Raw genomic sequence first — 8,359 nt, 5'->3', positions numbered from 1 at the left:
TGGCTCAGCAGTTAAGAGCACTGGCTGCTCTTGCAGAGGATTCTGGTTTGATTCCCAGCACCCACACGCTGGCTAACAGCCATCCATAACTCCGTTTCCAGGGGATTTGACATTCTCTTCTGATCTCAGCAGGCATTGCAGGACACAGGTACACCTACATATATGCAAGCAAAACACTCGTACACATAAAATAAAAATAAATTTTAAAAAATTTTAAAGAAGAGATAACAAAGGACATTACATATTAACAAAGGGAACAATTTGTGAAGAAGATGTAACAGAAAACATTTAAGCACTGAAGTTTGGAGCCCCAAATTTTATGATACAAACACTAAAAGGCATTTATATCCTGACATATTAATAGTGGGGGACTCTAGCATCCCACTCTCATTTTTAGATAAGTTTTCAAATTCAAAACAAGTAAAGAACTCTTAGACCTAAAATACACTATGAATCAACTTGATTTGACTTAAACAGAATTCCACCCAACGTACAAGGAATGCACATTTTTTTCAGCAGCATGTGGAAACTTTTCCAAAATAAATCATATCATAGGACATAAGGCAAATACAGTAAACACAAAAAACTGAGATAATTCCTTGGGTCTTACCACATGGAATAAAAGTAGAAATTAACAATAAGAGAAAACACAGAAACCAGAAAAATACTTGGAGACTGAACAATACATTTAAAAAAATATTTTATTATTTTATTTTATGTGTATGGGTGTATTGCCTGTACGTAGGTAGGTGCATCCATGTCATGCAATGCCCAAGGACGTCAGAATAGAACATCAGATCCCCTGGAAGTGGCGTTACAGACAGTTGCTAGCTGCCATGTGAGTGCTGGGAACTGAACCCAGGTCTTCTGCAAGAGCAGCCAATGCTCTTAACCACTGAGCCATCTCTCCAGCCCTTGAATAATACATTTTTGAATACACTGTTATTTTTGATAACAGTGGGTTATCAGAGAAAATAGAGATGAAAATTTAAAATTCCTAGAGACAAATGGTAATGAGAACACAGCCTATAAGAACCTCTGGGATGTAGCCAAGGAAGTCCTAAGAGGGAAGTTTAGAGCAATAAGTGTTCACGTTTAAAACTCTGTGAGATGATGGGGCTGGAGCGATAGATAGCTCAGCAGTTAAGAGCACTGACTGCTCTTGCAGAGGACCGAGGTTCTATCCCCAGCACCCACATGGCAGCTAACAGCTCTCCATAACTCCAGTTCCAAGGGGCTCTGACAGCCTCCTCTGACCTTCTTGAGCACTGCATAACATGCATAAATCTACCTACTTGCAGGCAATACACATAAAATAAAAATAACAAGGCGGGCATGATGGCGCAAACCTTTAATCCCAGCACTTAGGAGGCAGAGGCAGGTGAATCTCTGAGTTCAAGGCTAGCCTGGTCTACATAGTGAGTTCTAAGCCAGCTGGGGCTACAGGGAGACCATGTCTCAAAAAGACCGGGAAAAAAAAAGAAAAAAGAAAAAGAAAAAAAAAATCACAGCTCTCAGGAGGCAGGCGGATCTCTGTGAGTTCAAGGCCAGCCTGGTCTACATAGTGAGTTCCACACCACCTAGAGCTGCAGGGAGACCCTGTCTCAAAAAAATAAAGAAAAAGAAAAAGAAAAAATAATAAATAAGAACATAGCTGGAGCCAGGCGTGGTGCACACCTTTAATCCTGGTACTCAGGAGGCAAAGGTGGGTGGATCTCTGTGAGTTCAAGGCCAGCCTGGTCTACAACATGAGTTCCAAGCCAGCCCCACTACAGGGAGGTCCTGTCTCAAGAACACAACTGGAGGTATCACAGTACCCAACCTCAAATTACAGTACAGAGCTATAGTGATAAAGACAACTGGTACTGGCTTAAAAACTGACAGGAAGACCAATGGAACAGACTCGAGGAGCTGGAGAAAACTGGCAAAGTTCTGTCCACCTAATGCTTTTTTTAATTTTTATTTATTTTATTTTATGCATATGAGCATTATGCTTGCATGTATGTAAGTGTACCTATGTCATGCAGTGCCAGAGGAAACCAGAAAAGGGCATCTTGGGATCCCTTGGAACTGGAGTTATTGCATGCAAAAAAGGGAAGAGATACTGCAGTGGATGAAGACGCTCCTGCATTTTAGCACTGCTTTTCTACTGTTGTCGGCTTTTGGATGAGAATGACAATGGGAGAGGTGAGGAGTGAAGCTGAGACCACTTCCGTGGTTTCTGTGACCCTCTGTGCAGTCGTGTATCCTGTGTTTAATGAACTGGAAAGAGTAATTTGTCTGCAGCTCAGACCCTGATGACATAGAAGAGTACATGACTGAACGATCAGAGCCAGAATCCAGGACCTAAATGAAATGGCACGAGCACTTAAACAGATTCTCAGTAAGAGCCGAGATGAGATCAATGACACATAATCAAAGCTATAGCTAGTGCAATAAAAGAACTACTTGATACAATGAATAACATCCTCAAGAAACGTCAATACCAGAACCGTAGGGCACTTGAACACCAAAAGAGAGAATCTATGAAGTAGTCCAAAAGTTTAAAGCGATACTCTGAAAAATATATTTTAAAAATGGCAGGGCAGGCCACACATGGTGGCACCCGCCTTTAGTCCCAGCACTCGGGAGGCAGAGGCAGGAGGATCTCTGTGAGTTCAAGGCCAGCCTGGTCTACATAGTGAGTTCCAGGACAGCTGGGACTACAGGGAGACCCTGTCTCAAAAAGACCAAAAAAAATAAATAAATAAATGGCAAAGCAATAATGTGTTCATGGGCTGGAAAGATGGCTCCAGCAGTTAAGAGCACTGGCTGCTCTTGTAAAGGAGCTGGGGCTTGGTTCCTAGCACCCACATGGCAACTAACATCCATCCAAAACTCCAGTTCTAGGGGATCCAACATGCTCTTCTGACCTCCAAGGGCATTGCATGGCACAGGCACACTTACACACATGCAGGCAATACACTCATACACATAAAGTAAAAATAAAGTATTTTAAAAAATAAACGTGTTCCTAAGTGCCAACAGACTAATTCATCAGAATCAAATCAACTTGATACTTCAGACCTTCAAAATTGTGGCCTGAGAGTTGTATATGTTAAGAGATGCACTTCTCAATAGCCATATTTACCTGCCTTTATCTGTAAATTTTAAAGTTGACTGTAGAAATTATCAGTCCCAGCTGGGCATGGTGGTGCATACCTTTAGTCCCAGCACTTGGGAGGCAGAGGCAGGTGAATCTTTGTGAGTTTCCAGGTCAGGCTGGTCTACATAGCAAGTTCCAGGCCAACTAGAGCTACAGAGAGACCCTGTCTCAAAAAGACCAAAAAAATAAAAATAAAAAATTGTAAGTCAAAATCATTTACACCTTAATATGTCATTATAACATTCCTTAAAAGAAATGTAAATATTGGTGTTTGTTTCTGACATTTTAATTTAAAAGTGATATGCTACAAGATAATGTATCTAACAATATTTGGTGGCAAATATTCAATAAATATTTTACATCTGTAAAAAAAAAAAGAAAGAAAAAGCAATTTGTTGTTGTGTTAGTTTTTGCTACAGCACCATGCCCTGTGCTCAGATGGTTTTTGGAAAAAATATTTTTACTCATTATTTTTATTTTATGTGTATGATTATATTGCCTGAATGTGTGTAATGCACCCATGTCATTCAATGCCCAAGGAGGTCAGAAGAGAGCATCCGATCCCCTGGAACTGGAGTTATGGGCAGTTGTTAGCCACCATGTGGGTGCTGGGAATCAAATCCAGATCCTCTGTAAGAGCAGCTGGTACTCTTAACCACTGAGCCATCTCTCCAGTCCTAGACACTTTTTTTTAAGAGTTATTGTTGTTGGAAATTCTTAAATAAAACTGCTTAAAATAATAAGAAAGAAAAGCTGTCTTAAAATTTGTGGAATAGTAAGGGCATTTCAAGTTGAGTGCAATTTAAAACAGTTCTTGACCATGTAGCCTGTACTGCAACAGACCCTAAAGGGATACTATATACATAGCAGGAGGAAAAACAGTCTCAAAAATGAGAGCACAAGAAAGTGAATTTCATGAGAGGATTAGCTGAACAAAAGGGAGGTAGGAAAGAATCCAATATGTCCATCATTGTAAACTAGCAGACCCCACATGGCAATGTGGCAAAAGTAAAGGACAAACAATAACCCAACCAACCATAAAAACCAGTAGCCACCTGTTCTAGTTTGTTTCTCCATTGCTGTTACAAAATACACTAACCAATATCAAGTTGGGGAGGAAAGGGTTTATTTGTCTTAAATCTCCCAGGTGATAGTTCATCAGGGAGCCCAAGGTAGGAATTCAGGGCTGGGACCTGGAGGCAGGAGCTGGAGCACAGGCCATGGAGGAATGCTGCTCACTGTCTTCCTCCCCTGGCCCCTGCTCAGCCTGCTTTCTTTTTTTTTTTCTTTTTTTAACTTTTACAAAAAGTTTATTGAGAATTTCATAAATGCATATAAGATGCTTTGATGAAATCCATGACCACTCCTTCCCCTCCAACATTCCCCCCTCTGAAGAACTAACCCTAAAATATTTTAAGCTCTGTTGGGGACCCCAGCTGTGTAAGGTAGCAGTCTTTCCATGTCCGGATAGCCCACAGGGCTCGGCGTTCATATGCAGAGACTCCTTTTATCAGCAGGGCGCCTTCCCACTCTCTTCCTGACTCATCTTTGAAGTAGCCGTCACAGAAACATGGCCTCTGGCTCTGAAACTGCCAGGTTTTCCTGTGTGATTTTCAGGCACTGTCTGACAGCCTGGCAGGAGCCCACCACCACATGTAAATAGGGTATCCTAAAAGCACCTATCAATTAAGGATTTTGCCACTGCCCCCACAGTATAAGTATCCTGGCTTTCCCCTTAATAAATCGGAGTTGCATCAGAGCTGTGTCTGAAGCTGTATCACTGAATCCTGCATCTCTCTGGAGAGGGCTGTCTCTTCGTAAATGACTCACGAAGGTCCTGCTTTCGCTGTTCTGCACCTCCTCTCGCAATCCGGTGGCCAACAGATTGCAAAACTTAGAAGGAGTGTCCACCGAAGATTGGAACGGAACCTCACCCGGCAGCTGACAGCGGTCCTCTAGAGCCACCAGCCCGGGTAGCGGAGAGCCTCAGCAAACACGGTGCACGACCCGCCACACCCCAGCGTCCCGTGGGAGACCGGCGCCACGCCCAGCAGCTGGCACTCCGCGAAACCCGCCCGCCCATAAAGCTCCCAAATGCTTTTGACATTTTGACATTTTTGCACTTTGGAACAGAGTGTGTTGCTAACAGGCCTAAGGACATTTTGACCTTAGCCCAGAAACTGGCTACATTTCTTTGGGGTCTTTTTACCCTAACTGTTTAGCCAATTCCTACCTCCTATTCTTATCATGCCATCCTCTGAAGGGGTTACCCCAGTTGCCAATAGTGCATCGGGATGCAGACTGCTCTGGCTTCTTCCATGCTGAACAGGGACGCAGGGTGAGGCAACTGGAGTACCCCTTCAGTGGGTCTATCTAAAAGTCTCCCAAATTGCATAACTCTTGTCTCTAAGGGGAAAAGAAAGTCCTTGAATCATGAATAGGAGATGTGAAGGAGAAGTAAAGGCAAGAGTAATTAGCATTACAAGTTCTAGACGGGGGAACTAGAAAAAAGTCAGAACAGGTCAGCCTGCTTTCTTATGCAACACAGGCCCACCTGCCCAGGGGTGGCACTACCCACAGTGGGCTGGGCCCTCCCACATCACTCATCAAGAAGATGCCCCTCAGACATGGCCACAGGCCGGTCCAATAGAGGAAATTCCCCAATTGAGGCTCCCTCAACCCAGGTGTGTCAGGTTGACACTAAAGCTATCCAGCACAATTGACCCCTTGTCAACTTGACACACAAACACATTACTGTTAAACCATAACCGTTCCACTTCTTGTCCTCAAGACGCAATATTAACATTAATATCACAACATAAGACAGTACAACCTTAAAAGCCTCACATTCCTTAAAAAATCTAAATTCTTAAAAGTCCATAGTTCCTTTTAAAATTCTCTTAACTGGGGTCTTCTGTAAAATCCAAAACAAGTACTGTCTTATTTCAAAGGGAAGACTTGGGCACACCTAAGCAAAACCAAAGTCCAGCAATGAAGGCTGGACATCTGGGATTCACTCATGATCTGGGCTCCAAGGGTTCTGGCAGCTCCACTTCTCCAACTCTGCCATCCACAGTACATATAGCTCGTTTCACAGACCCAGGCCAGCTCCATTCCACACTTACTGCTGTCCTTGGTGGTTGTCCCATGGTCCCAGTATCTCCAAAAACCTAGGGTCTCCACTGAAACTGAGGCTGCACCCTCAGCAATGGCCTCTTCTTGCCTCTTGGGTTGCAACACCTCGGATTCTCTGATCCCCTTCAACCTGGGGTCTTCACTGCAACTGAAGCTGCACTTTCACCTATGGCCTTTCCTGACCTCTCACAGTGCCAAGCCACAGCTGCTCTCTGTGACCCCTTTCAACACCAGAACCATTCAGAAAACTCTTACACATTACCAAGTCATCCTTCCAGCTAGAGATGGAGGCTTGGGTCCCCTCTTAATCACAGCTTCTGTGTGCTAACCCTGAGAAAATACCTCCCAGAAGGTTTCACCACAGGGACGCTGGTCTCTTTTTACTTACAGCTGATTTTTCAGCCCCAGCTAACCAGCATCAATTGTCCCAGTGAAGCAAAGTTTTACTTCAGATTCTGGTCTCTTCTTAACCACAGCTGATTCTGCAGCCCCACCCAACCAGAACCCATAGATTCTCAATTCAAAATATCACACAAACGGCCCTGATAGTCTCTGCTTCCCTTTGAAGTATCATAAGCCAGGTCTCCATTGTCTACAACTCTTTCAGCATAACTGTTCCAAGCTCCACAGCAACAAACTCTGAGCACTCAATGGCTCTTCCAGCACAAAGTTCCAAATGCTTCCACAATCCTCCAACTTCAAGTATGTCAGCAGTGCCCAACTCTCTGGTACCAATCTCTATTCTCGTTTGTTTTCCATTGCTGTGACAAAATATGCTGACCGATATCAAGTTGGGGAGGAAAGGGTTTATTTTCTCTTACATCTCATGGGTCATAGTGATAGGTAAAAAGTTGGTGGAGAATGAGCGAATGGAGAAGGAGGACAGATAAAACTCCATCAAAATAGGGTTTCTTAGCAAAGGAACACATGGGACAGATTCCCTTCTGGGCAAGGAAAATGTCTGCCCAGGTCTTGAGCTGGGGTCTTTTAAAAAGGGAGGCTTCTGCTTCCTGCAGAAGGCAGGAAGATGTTTTGTTTTTTTTTTTTAAGTTGGCGGGGGAGCGGGAAAGCGGGACTGTTAAAACCCGACCTCTTTAGAGATCAAAGGGGAAGCCTGCTGTGTTGGCCAAACAGTGGAGAAAAGTCTGCTTCTCTTGACTTCAAAGACCAAGGTGCTTATCAGCTAGGTTCCCTTTTCTCAGGAGCATGGGAAGTCCTGTTGGTGAGGGGGTGGGGCTATCTGAACCTTAACATTCCAGCCTTTTGTGTTATAGGGTAGGGGGTGCCTTTGTTGTCCTCCTACTTCCTGCTGGACAGGGTCAAAATGGGGAGGCTGCATTAGGGGTCGGTCAGACAGCGGGGGTTCCCTCTTCATGTATCTCAACAGGGCCCTCGATGGTTGACAGGCACTTGTGTAGATGTGGAGGGAAGGAAAGTAATAACTGATTAAAATTAGTAAGAGTTAGTTTTTGGATTTGGTCCTGAAAATATCTGAAGAGGTGAGGAGCAATGGTTAGCACCAAGGTAATAGCTCATTTTTCTTTTTCTTTTTTTTTCTTCTGCCAGGGCTGAACTTGAGAGTGATGGACTCAGGATTTCTTTCCAGGTATTTTGATAGCTGTTGGAATGGCTAGAATCAGAGTCAGTTACCTCTCGAAGGCTTCTAGATAGGGAGAGAAAACAAATTGAGCCATCATTTAATTTTTAGGTTAGAACAATAGTGGGTTGCCTCCCTTAACTGTAGGTGGGCACTACAGTATTGTAGACCAAGATTTGAAGTCTTATATCTGAGTAAAATTGTCTTATTAGGAACAAAATCATCAATGAGAGATAATTGCCTAAATAACATAAGAACTTACATCTAATGTCTGGGCTGTGTAATCCCTTGAACCCTTAAAACATACTGATGACTTTAATTTTGGTTATACTTTCCTTTTGGGTGTTTAAGACCATACTGTTGGCCCAAATAAACCACTTTATTTTTACTCTTAAGGTCATATGAGGATTTGGTCCTCAGGGGTCACATGGGCTTTGGGGGGAGCCCCTGGCTCCTCAGGCTTTTCTTTTACCAGTTCCATC

At 43.5% G+C, this 8,359-nt stretch overlaps 1 pseudogene; it reads left to right on the top strand.

Annotated features, from left to right (window-relative positions):
• The first annotated feature begins 2,166 nt into the window (after positions 1-2,166).
• On the top strand, positions 2,167-3,085 carry LOC115072205 (annotated as a pseudogene).
• Positions 3,086-8,359: the final 5,274 nt, after the last annotated feature.

Source organism: Nannospalax galili, unplaced genomic scaffold (genome assembly GCF_000622305.1).
Source record: "Nannospalax galili isolate Female #2095 unplaced genomic scaffold, S.galili_v1.0 scaffold482, whole genome shotgun sequence".
In the NCBI taxonomy this organism is placed as follows: domain Eukaryota; kingdom Metazoa; phylum Chordata; class Mammalia; order Rodentia; family Spalacidae; genus Nannospalax; species Nannospalax galili.
This window is presented reverse-complemented; position numbering and strand designations above follow the sequence as displayed.